The sequence below is a fragment of the Oryx dammah genome, unplaced genomic scaffold (genome assembly GCF_014754425.2).
Source record: "Oryx dammah isolate SB20612 unplaced genomic scaffold, SCBI_Odam_1.1 HiC_scaffold_4, whole genome shotgun sequence".
NCBI lineage: Eukaryota > Metazoa > Chordata > Mammalia > Artiodactyla > Bovidae > Oryx > Oryx dammah.
The window spans coordinates 19,336,319-19,351,794 of NW_024070188.1; the positions used below are offsets into that span (position 1 = coordinate 19,336,319).

The 15,476-nt window shown below is 37.7% G+C and overlaps 1 protein-coding gene across 2 annotated transcripts in view; it reads left to right on the forward strand.

Annotated features, from left to right (window-relative positions):
* Positions 1-15,476, forward strand: part of MAN1A1 (mannosidase alpha class 1A member 1) — a 171,720-nt gene that overhangs the window by 126,372 nt on the left and 29,872 nt on the right. The window lies entirely within an intron of this gene.

Below are 15,476 nucleotides of genomic sequence, written 5' to 3' on the forward strand. Positions count from 1 at the left end.
TAAAATACCATCTTGTTTCAGATAAATGAATACTGATTGGTCCATTCCTCAATTTTCACTTAATAAATTCCTTTTGCTGTCCTAGACTAAGGTAATTTGCTTATTTTCATGGCCCTACCATCTTTAGCAGCATGAAAAATGACATGATGTATTATGTGAAATGAGTAGAAATACAAGCTGTAGAAATAGACCTGGCTTAGAAACCCACCCATTCCTGCCACTTAACTGGAAAACCTTAGAGAAGTCTCTTAATCTTACCAGTTTCCTTTGGTAAACAGTAAGGTAACATTACCTATGTGGTTGTTGTGAAGATTAACTTAATTATATAAACAACCGCCTACCAGTCCGCCCTCATTTAAAGGTAGCGCCCATTGCCTATTTTTATTTTTTTTTAAACAAATAAGTAAGGACCACTTTTTAAAAATTCAAATAAACAGAACAGTTACAATTTGATGACATGAAGCTTTCAAGGAATTTTTACAGCCAGCACCTCATTTAGCTTTTTAGGATATGAGTTAGGATCCTCATATTATTTCATTTTACTGTGAATAAAAATTTAATTAACTTATTGTAGCATTACTCTTTTGGACAACAAAAGAGTCCAAAATGCAGAACTTGAATGCAGTCTCAAAAAAGACAAAATGATCTCTATTCGTATCCAAGGCAAACCATTCAATATCACAGTAATCCAAGTCTATGCTCCAACCAGTAACGCTGAAGAAGCTGAAGTTGAATGGTCTATGAAGACCTACAAGACCTTTTAGAACTAACACCCAAAAAAGATGTCCTTTTCATTATAGGGGACTGGAATGCAAAAGTAGGAAGTCAAGAAACACCTGGAGTAACAGGCAAACTTGTCCTTGGAATACTGAATGAAGCAGGGCAAAGGCTAATAGAGTTTTGCCAAGAGAACGCACTGGTCATAGCAAACACCCTCTTCCAACAACACAAGAGAAGACTCTACACATGGACATCACCAGATGGTCAACACTGAAATCAGATTGATGATATTCTTTGCAGCCCAAAATGGAGAAGCTCTATACAGTCAGCAAAAAGAAGACCGGGAGCTGACTGTGGCTCAGATCATGAACTCCTGATTACCAAATTCAGACTTAAATTGAAGAAAGTAGGGAAAACCACTAAACCATTCAGGTATGACCTAAATCAAATCCCTTATGATTATACAGTGGAAGTGAGAAATAAATTTAAGGGCCTAGATCTGATAGATAGAGTGCCTGATGAACTATGGACAGAGGTTCGTGACATTGTACAGGAGACAGGGATCAAGACCATCCCCATGGAAGAGAAATGCAAAAAAAGCAAAATGGCTGTCTGGGGAGGCCTTACAAATAGCTGTGAAAAGAAGAGAGGCGAAAAGCAAAGGAGAAAAGGAAAGATATAAGCATCTGAATGCAGAGTTCCAAAAATAGCAAGAAGAGATAAGAAAGCCTTCCTCAGCAATCAGTGCAAAGAAATAGAGGAAAACAACAGAACGGGAAAGACTAGGGATCTCTTCAAGAAAATTAGAGATACCAAAGGACCATTTCACACAAGGATAGGCTCGATAAAGGACAGAAATGGTATGGACCTAACAGAAGCAGAAGATATTAAGAAGAGGTGGCAAGAATACACAGAAGAACTGTACAAAAAAGATCTTCACGACCAAAATAATCATGATGGTGTAATCAATCACCTAGAGCCAGACATCCTAGAATGTGAAGTCCAGTGGGCATTAGAAAGCTTCACTACGAACAAAGCTAGTGGAGGTGATGGAATTCCAGTTGAGCTGTTTCAAATCCTGAAAGATGATGCTGTGAAAGTGCTACACTCAATATGCCAGCAAATTTGGAAAGCTCAGCAGTGGCCACAGGACTGGAAAAGGTCAGTTTTCATTCCAATCCCAAAGAAAGGCAATGCCAAAGAATGCTCAAACTACTGCACAATTGTACTCATCTCACATGCTAGTAAAGTAATGCTCAAAATTCTCCAAGGCAGGCTTCAGCAATATGTGAACCGTGAACTTCCAGAGGTTCAAGGTGGTTTTAGAAAAGGCAGAGGAACCAGAGATCAAATTGCCAACATCTGCTGGATCATCGAAAAAGCAAGAGAGTTCCAGAAAAATATCTATTTCTGCTTTATTGACTATGCCAAAGCCTTTGCCTGTGTGGATCACAATAAACTGTGTAAAATTCTGAAAGAGATGGGAATACCAGACCACCTAACCTGCCTCTTGAGAAACCTATGTGCAGGTCAGGAAGCAACAGTTAGAACTGGACATGGAACAACAGACTGGTTCCAAATAGGAAAAGGAGTACGTCAAGGCTGTATATTGTCACCCTGCTTATTTAACTTCTATGCAGAGTACATCATGAGAAACGCTGGGCTGGAGGAAGCACAAGCTGGAATCAAGATTGCCAGGAGAAATATCAATAACCTCAGATATGGAGATGACACCACCGTTATGGCAGAAAGTGAAGAGGAACTAAAAAGCCTCTTGATGAAAGTGAAAGAGGAGAGTGAAAAAGTTGGCTTTAAGCTCAACATTCAGAAAACGAAGATCATGTCATCTGGTCCCATCACTTCATGGCAAATAGTTGGGGAAACAGTGGAAACAGTGTCACACTTTATTTTTGGGGGCTCCGAAAAAGATGGTGACTGCAGCCGTGAAATAAAAAGATGCTTACTCCTTGGAAGAAAAGTTATGACCAACCCAGATAGCATATTCAAAAGCAGAGACATTACTTTGTCAACAAAGGTCCATCTAGTCAAGGCTATGGTTTTTCTACTGGTCATGCATGGATGTGAGAGTTGGACTGTGAAGAAAGCTGAGCACTGAAGAATTGATGCTTTTGAACTGTGGTGTTGGAGAAGACTCTTGAAAGTCCCTTGGACTGCAAGGAGATCCAACCAGTCCATCCTAAAGGAGATCAGTCCTGGGTGTTCATTGGAAGGACTGATGCTAAAGCTGAAGCTCCAGTACTTTGGCCACCTCATGCAAAGAATTGATTCATTGGAAAAGACTGATGCTGGGAGGGATTGGGGGCAGGAGGAGAAGGGGACGACCGAGGATGAGATGGCTGGATGACATCACTGACTCGATGGACGTGAGTCTGAGTGAACTCCGGGAGTTGGTGATGGACAGGGAGGCCTGGTGTGCTGCGACTCATGGGGTCGCAAAGAGTCGGACATGACTGAGCGACTGAACTGAACTGAACATTACCAGAGTCTCATCTTCTTTCCACCAGTGAAGTTGATTACCACTTCCTTTTTGCCATCCTCTCTTCTCTGAATTTAACTCTAGTCTGATACGTTTGTTTTTGGTTTTTTTAAGTGTGAATTACCAATATGTCTGTGAAGCAGTGTAACCGATGTCAAAAATAAAAGTCTGTGAAAGGCTGTTGTTTTTGACATTGATTGCAGTGCTTCGTTATTTACAGATATTTCTAACAAGAATGAAATTTAAACTGTTTTGCTTGCAAAGTTAAGTTTAATGAAAATAAGTTTAATTAAATTAAAAATTGATGTTAACTTCAAAAAATTATTTATACCAATGACTCTTCAAGCCAAGTAAAATAAATGTTTGAGTTATCAAATCTTTACCCTTTAAAATTAAGCTTTAAACTTTCTAATGGGTTTAACCCACTGATTCACAGTTGATTAGATCAGCAGATCTGGAAATCATAATACTCTTTACAGACATTACACATTACTATAGTAAAGTAGTTAGCATAATGAGCAAGTTTGGGCCTAAGAAAGATGTTTCTGGTAAGCTTTTGGAAATCATTCTAAAATGGATGTTGTTATATAAGTTCTATTTTGGCAGGGCATAATTTATGAGAATAATCTTTAACAATTTGCTGTGTATATGGATATTTATAAATATGTGAATTTTTAAAATGATGATTCCTTAAAGACTCATAATTGATTATTTATCCAACTTGCAGAAGGGATACACTGTGCCTGTCCAGAACAAATGAAGATTTCTCACCTTTGGCTGGGGCTGGAGTGGGGGTGGAAGAATCACTCGGGGATTTTCATGTTTTCTTATATATATGTCATAGGTCTGTGCAGTTGTCTCTTACTCCTGGAATTTTTGGAATTCCCTTTTTCTAGAGGACTTGCAACATATAAGAGCTTTCTTAAAGTGCTGCTTATTTGGTAGCTTTAGAGCAATTAAATTGCTTTAAGGAAGTTGGGTGTTAATGGTTGTAATTTGTTACATTTTTAAGTTTGGGGAATGCCTTATTTTGTTTCCTTATTACTTGTGTTATAGTTTCTATCTCCAAGTGAACATTTGGTTAATTTATGTTTATTGAGTACATATCTCTAAAATTGAAGAGAAAAAAACCCAAAACAGATTTCTTTTGGTTAGCTAAATGTCAGTTACTTAATGCAAAAGATAAAAATACTTTTCTGGGCTAAACCCTATGTTTTCTATGTACTTTCATGTGAATTATCCCATGTGATCTGGCAGAAATCATAGGAGGTGGGTTGTTCAGGTGTTACTTTGTTTTAAAAAGCAAAAGATGGCTGCCTTAGAGAGTTTAAGGGCCTTGGCTATGGTTACACCTGCAAATTCTCTAAATACATAAGGTTTAAAGATTTTGTGGCCCATTCTCTGATTTACCTATAGCCTCTCCGTTATTTTTCTGGATGAAATGTTCTCCATTACATTTAAATGCAGCTTTTTTCTCTTTTTTAATGAGGAAATATTGATGAAACTACTAAATCTCTATAGGGAGGAAATAAATCACTAAATTTGCAGTAGGATCCAAAAAAATACTGAGAAAAATTAACTTTAGAAACTTAAATATTCAACAGCTATAATTAGCTAAGCTATTGAACAGGTGACCCTAATACAGTTTTTCTAAAGTATTACATAACCTAAGAAACAAAAATATTTATAGTTTTAAAATGTAAATTTTATGCTTACTTATATACAATAATACTTTGGTTTTCACTGTTGAATCTAACTTTTTTAAAAAAGGATTTATTGCCCAGATTTTCAGGATTTTTAAAGCATAATTTTGGGGGGAGAAGACTTTATAAATAGGGCACAGAAGCCAGAACTTATTGAATATATAGGGGAAAAGTTGAAAATGTTACCAAATAAAAATAATATAGCAAAAAAAATGGCCAAAATCAAATGACAAACAGTAACTTGGGGAAAAATTACCAAAACACATGCTAGATAAAAAGCAAGTTTTCTTAATGTGTAAACAGCTATTCCTACAAGCATGAGTATGAATATGGATGGTTAACATGGCATAACTGCAGTATTTAAAAATTTGAAGAGCTCTACCTGTTTATCAGTAGAGGACTGGCTTAATGAAATGTGATTATCCATTCTATGGAATATTATTATGCAGCTGTTAAAAATTATTATCCCAGAAAGTGTCTGTGATAAGCTGTTAATTAAGACAGGCACCCCACAAAGTAGTTTATATAAAGTAATCTCTTTTATTGAAAAGAACAAATCCTTGAGAGACATATATCTGTGTAGATATATATCTGTATGTTTGTATGCATGTGGTTGGAAGACACTGGTTAACTAGGATTGACAGGTGGGAAACATTACAAGGGGGTAGAGATTCAGTGGGCTTCCCTGGTAGCTCAGCTAGTCAAGACTCTACCTTTAATGCAGGAGACCCCGGTTTGATTCCTGCACCAGGAAGATCCCTGGAAAAGGGACAGGCTACCCACTCCAGTGTTCTTGGGCTTCCCTGGTGGCTCAGATGGTAAAGAATCCGCTTGCAATGTGGGAGACCTGGGTTTGATCTCTGGGTTGGGAAGATCCTCTGGAGGAGAGCATGGCAACCCACTCCAGTATTCTTGTCTGGAGAATCCCCTGGACAGAGGAGACTGGTGGCTACAGTCCATGGGGTCGCAAAGAGTCAGATAGGACTGAGCAACTAAGCATAGGGATTCAATGTTTAACTGTTTCTCAATTCATTTTTACATTGTTTCTTATATAATACTTGTATATTTTTTTAATTTATAAAAAGTAACAGAATAGAGGCAGCAACTAAACCATTAAACTATTTAGTAGTTTCATCAATATTTCCCCATTAATACAGGAGAAAAAAAGCTGCCTTTAAATGATAATGGAGAACATTTTGTCCAATCCGTACATGAAACAATTTCATAAACATGTGTTTCTCAGAGAAAGATGCAATTGTCCATTGAACATCAGAAGCTCATAAATAAATGCAAATTAAAATAGCATTAAGATGTTACTTTTCACCTAGCAAATTTACCAAGTTTCAAAATTTTGATAAATGCCCAGAGTTAGTAGCTAGAATGTTCTCATGCACACTTAAAGGGAATATGTATTGGGACAAATTTGTTAGAAGGTAATTGGGTAGTGTTCATTAAATTTTAAACATACTCTTTATGACCTGGAAATTCCACTTGTAAAATTTTATTCTTCAGACCTGCTGATGAATGTGCAACATTGTTTATAATAGCAAAACTTGAGACCAAAGACAAGTGATTGAATAAGTCACTGTGTACCCATACCCTGGAGTACTATGCAGCTGTAACATGGTACAACACCAAGATACTTAAATCTTTCATGAAGCACAGTGTATAGTAATATGTATAGCATACTTCCTGGAGAAGGCAATGGCACCCCACTCCAGTACTCTTGCCTGGAAAATCCCATGGATGGAGGAGCCTGGTGGGCTTCAGTCCATGGGGTCGCTAAGAGTCGGACACGACTGAGCGACTTCCCTTTCACTTTTCACTTTCATGCATTGGAGAAGGAAATGGCAACCCACTCCAGTGTTCTTGCCTGGAGAATCCCAGGGAAGGGGGAGCGCGGTGGGCTGCCATCTATGGGATCACACAGAGTCAGACACGACTGATGTGACTTAGCAGCAGCATTAACAGATAGCATACTTCCACTTATACTTTTAAAAAGTTTGTCTAGTGACCATGCATTAGGAAATTTGGGGAGAGATTTCAGTAAATTCTTGATGGTGTTTTCTCTGAAAAATAATTAGTGAAAATGAAGGTGTTAGTTGCTCAGTCATGTCTGACTCTGTGACCCCATGGACTGCAGCCTGCCAGGCTGCTCCACCTGTTAGAATTATGACTTAGAATATGATGCTAATTTTGTTTTGATTACATATTCTTTTCTATGTTTTCAATTTTTTGCCATATTCATGTTATTTTCACAATTTTTAAAGTTCAGAAAAAGCATTGTAAAAGTTCCTTAAATTGCATAAATTGATCTTTATAAAAAAAAACTTAAAAAGGAAAGTTAAAATGATCAAATTTGGCTTTGTCCTTCTAATTATAAATGATGATTATTATAGCAAACTCTGAAAAAAAGAACTCATACTTTATCATGGCTTCTCCTACATCAGTCTTCTGCATCTTCTTAAGTGGCATCAATACTCCCTCAGCTGCCAAAGCCAAAAAATTAAAAATCTGCCTTAATTCTGGTCTTCCCTCATCCCCAAATCCATTTCCTCCTCCAGACATAGCCGGAATCCCTCCACGTCTGTCCATGCCCACTGCCAGCACCCATGCAGGCCACTAGCTTAATCTTGCCTGGACACCTGCACTTGCTTGCTTACTTCCAGTCTTGCTTTCACATAGTGGCCTGCGTGAACTTTAACAATGCAAGTCACTTCCTATTTAAAACCCTAAGTGAGTTCCCATTGCACTTAGAATAAGGCCCTGCTTGCTCTGTCCTGCCAGTCCTGGGTGATCTGCCCCTCTGTCAGCTCTCCAGTGTCCCTGCCACAACAGCCACACAACCAGCCTCTGTTTTCACGGTTTGCAGAGTCATGTCCCCGTTTAGGGCACTTGTAGGAACCATTCCCAGGTCCTCACTGACAGATTGATTTTTACCTTGCTCATCTGCACTTGAAAATCTCCTCTTTAACGTGCTCTTCCCAAAAAACCCATCTAAAAAGGCTCCCCATCAGACTCTGTCACATCAGCTTGTTTTATTCTCTTCTTGGTGCTTAACATTACATGATAATTGTGCCATTTTCCACATTGGAATCCTACCCTTAACTGAAGTCAGTCATCTTAAATTCCAAGAGAGTACATTTTCCCCAAAGACCTTAGGAGAGCATTTTCATTTTGAATGAGGGAGGCAGGAAAGAGACCGTAAACATTGTGATTGTTTTTAAATTGGCATTCATGGAACAAGACACACTCATCAGAGCTCTAAGACTTATTTTGTACCAAGAGTAACCCCAATCCATAAAACCCTGGAATCCCCCTACTTGCTTTATTTCACAACAGCTCATTTCAGACCAGATCTACCTGGAAAGTCTGGTCTCAACCTTAGTCTAATATTGATTGTCCTGAGTCTTGCCTCTCCCCTTTCATTCCAGATTCCTCTGTTTCTTATATATTCTTTTCATAACATCACCAAACCCTATCTTCAGTGCGTTAAGAGCAGCAGTGTTTGGTTGTGATTTAGTCACTAAGTCCGACTCTTGCGACCCCATGGACTATATAGCCTGCCAGGCTCCTCTGTCCTTGGGATTCTCCAGGCAGAAATACTGGAGTGGGTTGCCAGTTCCTTCTCCAGAGGATCTTCCTGACCTGGGTCTCCTGCATTGCAGGCAGACTGTTTACCGACTGAGCTACAGGGGAAGATCCAAAAAGCAGTGTTTGGGGCCTATTCATTACGTAAAATTCTCTGAGCCATCATGTTTCCACTGAACCTTATATGAAATATAAAGCCTAACCATCCCTGGGTCGGGAAGATCCCCTGGAGAAGGGATAGGCTACCCCCTCCAGTATTCTTGGGCTTCCCTGGTGGCTCAGATGGTAAAGAATCTGCCTGAAATGTGGGAGACCTGGGTTTGATCCCTGGGCTGGGAAGATCCCCTGGAAGAGAGCATGGCAACCAGTATTCTTGCCTGAAGAATCCCTTGAACAGGGGAGCCTGGCAGGCTACAGTTGATGGGGTTGCAAAGAGTTGGACATGACTTAGCAACTACACAAATAGATAAAATGAGAGTGGCTATTATTTTTAACTTTGAAATGTTATTTTGATGTTTTCATTTTAGCATTTTATAATGTTTTCTAACATTAAAGTTATCAAAAGCTACATTTTTGTGATGGCACTCATTTATCTGATTATTTCCTTAATGGTAAAATAAATAGGACTGAATGGTCTCAAAATATTATGCTCATGTATTCGTTGTGGCATTTTACAGAACTAGCACACGTTATAGATTTTAAAAGTTAGTTGTGTTTGTCAGTGCTCATATTTTGAATATTCTGCTGGGAAACAGGTAGTTTTACTATCAAAGTTCCACCAACAATTTGCTTAGTATTTTGAAATGTTTTGTGAATGTTCGTATCAGGATTAGGAGACCACCAAAGGTTCAGACCATGTAGTTTACCCATTTTGATTATTTTTACTTTGTGAAAGTTTTTGGGAGATTAGTTACTTTTTTTTAGTATTTTTTTCCTATAATAGAAAGAATCTCAATTACTGAAAATATTTTACACTTGTAAATTAAAGGTAAACATAAACTATAAAATATTTTAATTATAATAAACCTTACTCAGAATTTTAATTACAGTAATATTAGAAGTAGATTTGTTACCCTAATATATAAATGCATCGAATATCAAATTATGGCCTATACTATGTGAGTATCTCTTTGAAGGAGGAGTGGTGGTTAAAAAAAAAAAAAAAAAGACATTTTTATCTCTCTCTGTGGATCTTATTCTCTGGTTAGAGAGATGAGTTTCAGCATGTGGAAGAATAAATAACAGAGAAGGTGTCACCAGGCAGCATATAGCTAATTCTACACAGATGATTCTATAGCACAATTCTATTTTATATAAGGATGTCAGTGAGAGTCAGAACAGAACAGACGTTGATTTCATGGTAGTAGGTAATGTTCCGTTGAGGACACCCGTCTTTATTGCTGAATTTTCCTCAACAATTTATGCTTCCTCTTTATTTCTATTGTCCTCTTTATTCTTTTGTCATAATTTTTCCTTATCTTTATGTTTTCAAACCTTTAGTTGCCACACTATTTCATAACACTGTTTTCCACAGTCTTAGAAGCATACGTTGTAGGCAGAAGGCAGAAAAATGAGAATGCAATAGCTGGTAGCTTTATTCTCCAGCATCTGTTCAGAGTAATCCCATAGTCTGTTTGTTCTTCCCACAAGCTATACACACATTTTTGTTTGTGTGATACTTCTTATGTAAAAATTCAAAACTAAGAAAACTACCATTTCCAATGATAAAGTAGTTTAACTAACCATGTAGTTTCTTTGGGCTGGTTAGATTTCCATTAGATGGTAAGAAAAATATCTAAATTTACCTAATGTTACTTAAAAGAATGCATTGGTTATTAGCCCTGATTACCTTGATATCATCCATTTTTTGGTGTAACTGATAGTGAGCTTTCCAGTAGTAATTGCTGTGTAGCTTTGACTGTATCTTACAATTAGTGGTGCCAGATTTTTAGCTTTCATGGACCTGGTAAAATTTCCCCAGTTATTGAGAGACCAGCCTTACATTGCCAGCATTTTTTTTTTCATTTAAAAAAAAAAAGAAAAAAAAAGATGCTCAAGAAAACAAAAAGGAAAACTACCTCCTTTCATTATTCCATTTGGGAAGAAAAAGATAAGCTTAACATCACAAAAATAGGAAAGACATAGATTCAGAATTAAAAAGTCATTAAATTGAATAAAATTTAGCCTTTATGAAATTTACCATTCTTTCCATACTTTCCTCATTTCACCTCTAAGTTCTTAGAAATCACAACCTCAGACTACCTCAAGTATATGGTAGAAAACTATATGATTAAGCCAGCGACTATGTTTTTTCTTAACTTGGCTTTGAGCGGGCAGGTGTATGGTGACATTAATGTAGGATTATATAAATTAGGGGGAGGAGGCAATAAAAACACCCTTTTGTTAATTTTTTTTTTCAATTTTATTACATGAAGCCTGAACTGAGCACCTCTCTTTCTTGGCAGTGCCTTAGACTTTGAGGTTGCACAGGTTCATAAAGCAGAATCTGTCTCCCTAAGGATTTAGAATCAGGTAGAAGGGAGAAATCCTGGCCATTCTGGTTATGGAAAGAGACTATTGTATAGCATACAGAGAATCAAAGACTTGGGGTCTGTACTGATTTCACTGGTCTTGATCTGTAGATGAGCCATAAGTAAGTGTTAGTCACTCAGTCGTGCCCAACTCTTTGCGACCCCATGGGCTGCAGCCCACCAGGCTCCTCTGTCCATGAGATTTTCCATGCAAGGATACTGGAGTGGGTTGCCATTTCCTTTTCCAGGAGATCTTCCCAACCCAGGGATCGAACCCAGGTTTCCTGCACTGCAGGCAGATTCTTTACCAACTGAGCTACAAGGGAAGCCCCAAGATGAGCCATAGACCCATACAATGCAAGGCAGAAAAAGAGGGCAGTGCCAAAGAATGTTCCAACTACCATACATTTGCACTCACTTCACGTGCTCTCAAGGTAATGTTCAAAATCCTTCAAGCTCAGCTTCAACAGTATGTGAACCAGGAACTTCTGGAGGTATAAGCTAGATTTAGAAAATGCAGGGGAACCAGAGATCAAATTGCCAATATTCACTGGATCATAGAAAAGCAAGGGAATTGCAACACAACATCTGCTTCACTGACTATGCTAAAGCCTTTGTCTAGATCACAGCAAACTGTGGAAAATTCTTAAAGAGATGGGAATACTAAACCATCTTACCTGTCTTCTGAGAAACCTGTGTATAGAACAAGAAGCAACAGTTAGAACTGGCCATGAAACAACAGACTGGTTCAAAATTAGAAAAGGAGTATGTGAAGGCCATATATTGTCACCCTGCTTATTTAACTTCTATGCAGAGTACATCATGTGAAATGCCAGACTGGATGATTCACAAGCTGGAATCAAGATTGCTGGGTGAAATATCAACAACCTCAGATATGCAGATGATACCACTCTAATGGCAGAAAGTGAAGAAGAACTAAAGAACTTCTGGATGAGGGTGAAAGAGGAGAGTAAAAACCTAGCTTAAAACTCAGCATTCAAAAAATTAAGATCATGGCATCTGGTCCCATCTCCTCATGGCAAACAGATGGGGAAAAAGTGGAAACAGTGACAGACTTTATTTTCTTGGGCTCCAAAATCACTGCAGATGATGACTGCAGCCATGAAATTAACAGACACTTACTCCTTGGAAGAAAAGCTATGACAAACCTAGACAGCATATTAAAAAGCAGAGACATTACTTTGCCAACTAAGGTCCGTCTAGTCAAAGCTATGGTTTTCCCAGTAGTCATGTACCAGATGTGAGAGTTGGACCATAAAGAAGAATGAACACCAAAGAATGGATGCTTTCAAATTGTGGTGCTGGAGAAGACTCTTGAGAGTCCCTTGGACTGCAAAGAGATCAAACGAGTCAATCCTAAAGGACTTCAACCCTGAATATTCATTGGAAAGACTGATGCTTAAGCTGAAGCTCCAACCACCTGTTGCGAAGAGCTGTCTTACTAGAAAAGACCCTGATACTGGGAAAGATTGAGGGCAGGAGGAGGAGGGGGTGGTAGAGGATGAGATGATTGGATGTTGAGCAAACTCCATGAGATAGTGAAAGACAGGGAAGCGTGGCGTGCTGCGGTTCACGGGGTCTCAAAGAGTCAGACACAATTTGGCGACTATAACAAACGTAATCAAATCTGACTCTAGGCTTGGACCTTAAGTCATGTCTTGGAATGATGTTATATGTTAAACTCTTACAGTAGTGGAATAATTATATCTAAAATCAAAGGAAGGGAATGTCTGACAAACTGTTAATTTTATTAGTGAATTTCCATTTGGAAGATGGAACGTCCTATGCTTCTGTTCCACCCCGAGGTTTATTAGAAAAGTGTCTGGATGTGAAGTCCTTGTCTGTAACTTCCACCACTCCAATTCTAAAGGACTTAATGTGATGATTTATAACAAATGGACTTGAGCTACCCCAAGAGTTCTAGAAGCTACCAAATGTGATGGTATGTAACGAGCCCACTTTGTAAGGAGAGATATCTCTGTAAACGGTGGACATATATGCCTCCAGTATACATTCCCAAGCCCATCCTCATTATCAGTTCAGACAAGCTAACAGCTTCCAACTGGAATTGATGTCAACATTTTTTATGTAAAAGTAAGTTAGCTTTATCAAAGGTCTACACTTATCAGCAAATTATTTATAGTGGTAAAATCATAAATAAAAAATAAATTAGCTTCAGTGTCCATCAGTAGGGGTGGTTGTTGTTCAGTTGCTCAGTCATGTCCAACTCTTTGCAACCCCATGGACTGCAGTACACCAGGCTTTCCTGTCCTTCACTATCTCCCGGAATTTGCTCAGACTCATGTCACTGAGTCAGTAGGTGATATTTAAGTAAATTAGAATATATCCATTCAGTCAGTTCCTATGCATTCAGTACTCCACAACAACAATGATGTACATTGATTGACGTGGGAAATGTCTGTGAAAAAAACATGTATATTTAAAGCAAACAAGTAGAATATGATTTTTTTTAAGTATGATAAAGTAAATATATGAGCATGCTCACACATCCTAAAGTCACTGGAATATTTTCTCGTTAGTACTGCCTTTTGGTGGGGTTCCCTGACCTAATGGTAGGATATTCCATGTGCCCCATAACAGGGAAGAAAGTACATTCAGCTTATTTTCAGTCTGTTGAAAGTGGTTAGGAGGGGCTCCTTACCTAAAGAGCAGCTGGAAAACAGAGTTTTAGCATCTTTGAATCTCGGGAGCAAATCCGTTATGGAGAGAGGACTTAACAATCTCAGTCTTTGTAGCCCTGAGCTTATCCTCCAATCCAAGATGGTCAAGTACAAGGACAGCAGTATTGAGGGTGAGAATAAACTAAAATAATAACTATTCAGTTCCAATTCTGTCTAAACTAAATACCTGCAAAGTGGAACAAGATCTGGATAATTTTTAAAAAGTTATGTGGGCCCTTGGTTAAAAAATTTTAAGTATGAAAATTCTTTAGAGGTATAATCCACATGCTACTATTCAGAAACAGTTAAGTACTGAATTATGAATTAATTCAGTCAAGTGACTGCCCTTTATTAAAACAGCTTTCCCTGGAAGGATAGCCCTCAGGAGATCAGTGCTCCCCAGTCAGAATTTCTGTTCATGAGCTACAGTGGAATGATGTCTAGTCTTAGTCCCTGGAATTGTAGTCCAAGTCTTAATGAGATCTTAGGCTAGAAACTTGAAAGACTGGCACTGTGCGAACCTTTGCAGGAAGGAAGCATTTGTAATAAGTGAAGCTGAAATTGCTTAGTCTAGAAATCAATTAGCTTTGGAAATATGTTTAAATGAAACAATCATCATGAACTTTCTAATTATTTTTTCCTAATTTGTGCTAAAATCCAAAAGGAATAATATTGGATTATCTGCTGTTCTGAATTAAATATCCTCGTGTGCCCCTTCATTTGCAAACATAAGTAAAGCTTTACAATGATATATAGAACATGGGAAATTTTTTTTCTTCCAAAACTTGTTAACTCTATAGCCCCAAGGAATAAGCTGTATTTTGGACTGTGAACTTGAAAGAGTTTGTTTACTAATCAGCTAATCAGAAATTATTCAGGCAAGAATCCTCAAGAAATTTCTTTATTGGCCCATTTCCCATTTTATGAAGAAGAGCAGGCAGCAAGGAAGAGTAAATTTAAAGTCTGTAACAGGACTTTATAACCATTTAATGTTTTGCTTGTATATTCATCTGGCATTTTTTTAGAATTGTTCAGGTCTATAAATTCTTTGTTACATTTGATGATATGAAGAAAACAGGTGTATTTGTTAGTGTTCTAACTTGTATCTGGGAAGTAACTATAACATATAACTTCAGGTACCTGGATTTAAGATTAATTTGAGGGGGTATACCATCAATCCTGAACAATCCTCCAGCTACTTGATTCATTATAAGCTCTGGCAAAAGACTTTGTGTCTCTTTTGAGTTGAATCTCACAGGATTCAAATGTGAGTAGAATAGCATCATTACTACTGTACTTCCTTTCTTTGGTGCTGTTAACTATTCCCAAGAGAGAGAAGGGAAACACATAACGCCCATTGCTTATCAGAGTTATAAGTTCAGTAAATTATTATACCTTCTTGCTTTTGAGTGCGGTCGAATGAGGAAGTATATTACAGCTGCTAATAAACCACATTCAAATTACAGTCTCTAAAGCAACAAAACAGTAATCCACATTTTCAAAAGAATCATAGCAACTCAGTTTTTTAAAAGATATGTTTCTAATTGAAGTTGCCAGAATCAGTTATTTTCTGATGTGATGTTTTATTTTCAAAGAATTATTACCTTTGTAGAATTGTGATGTTTTAAATTAAAAGTTGAGACACATGTATTAAATAATATTCCAATTTAAAATGGAACAACTGAAGATTGGAGGAAACAGAAATAAATGAAATTAGGATGATACCAAAGTT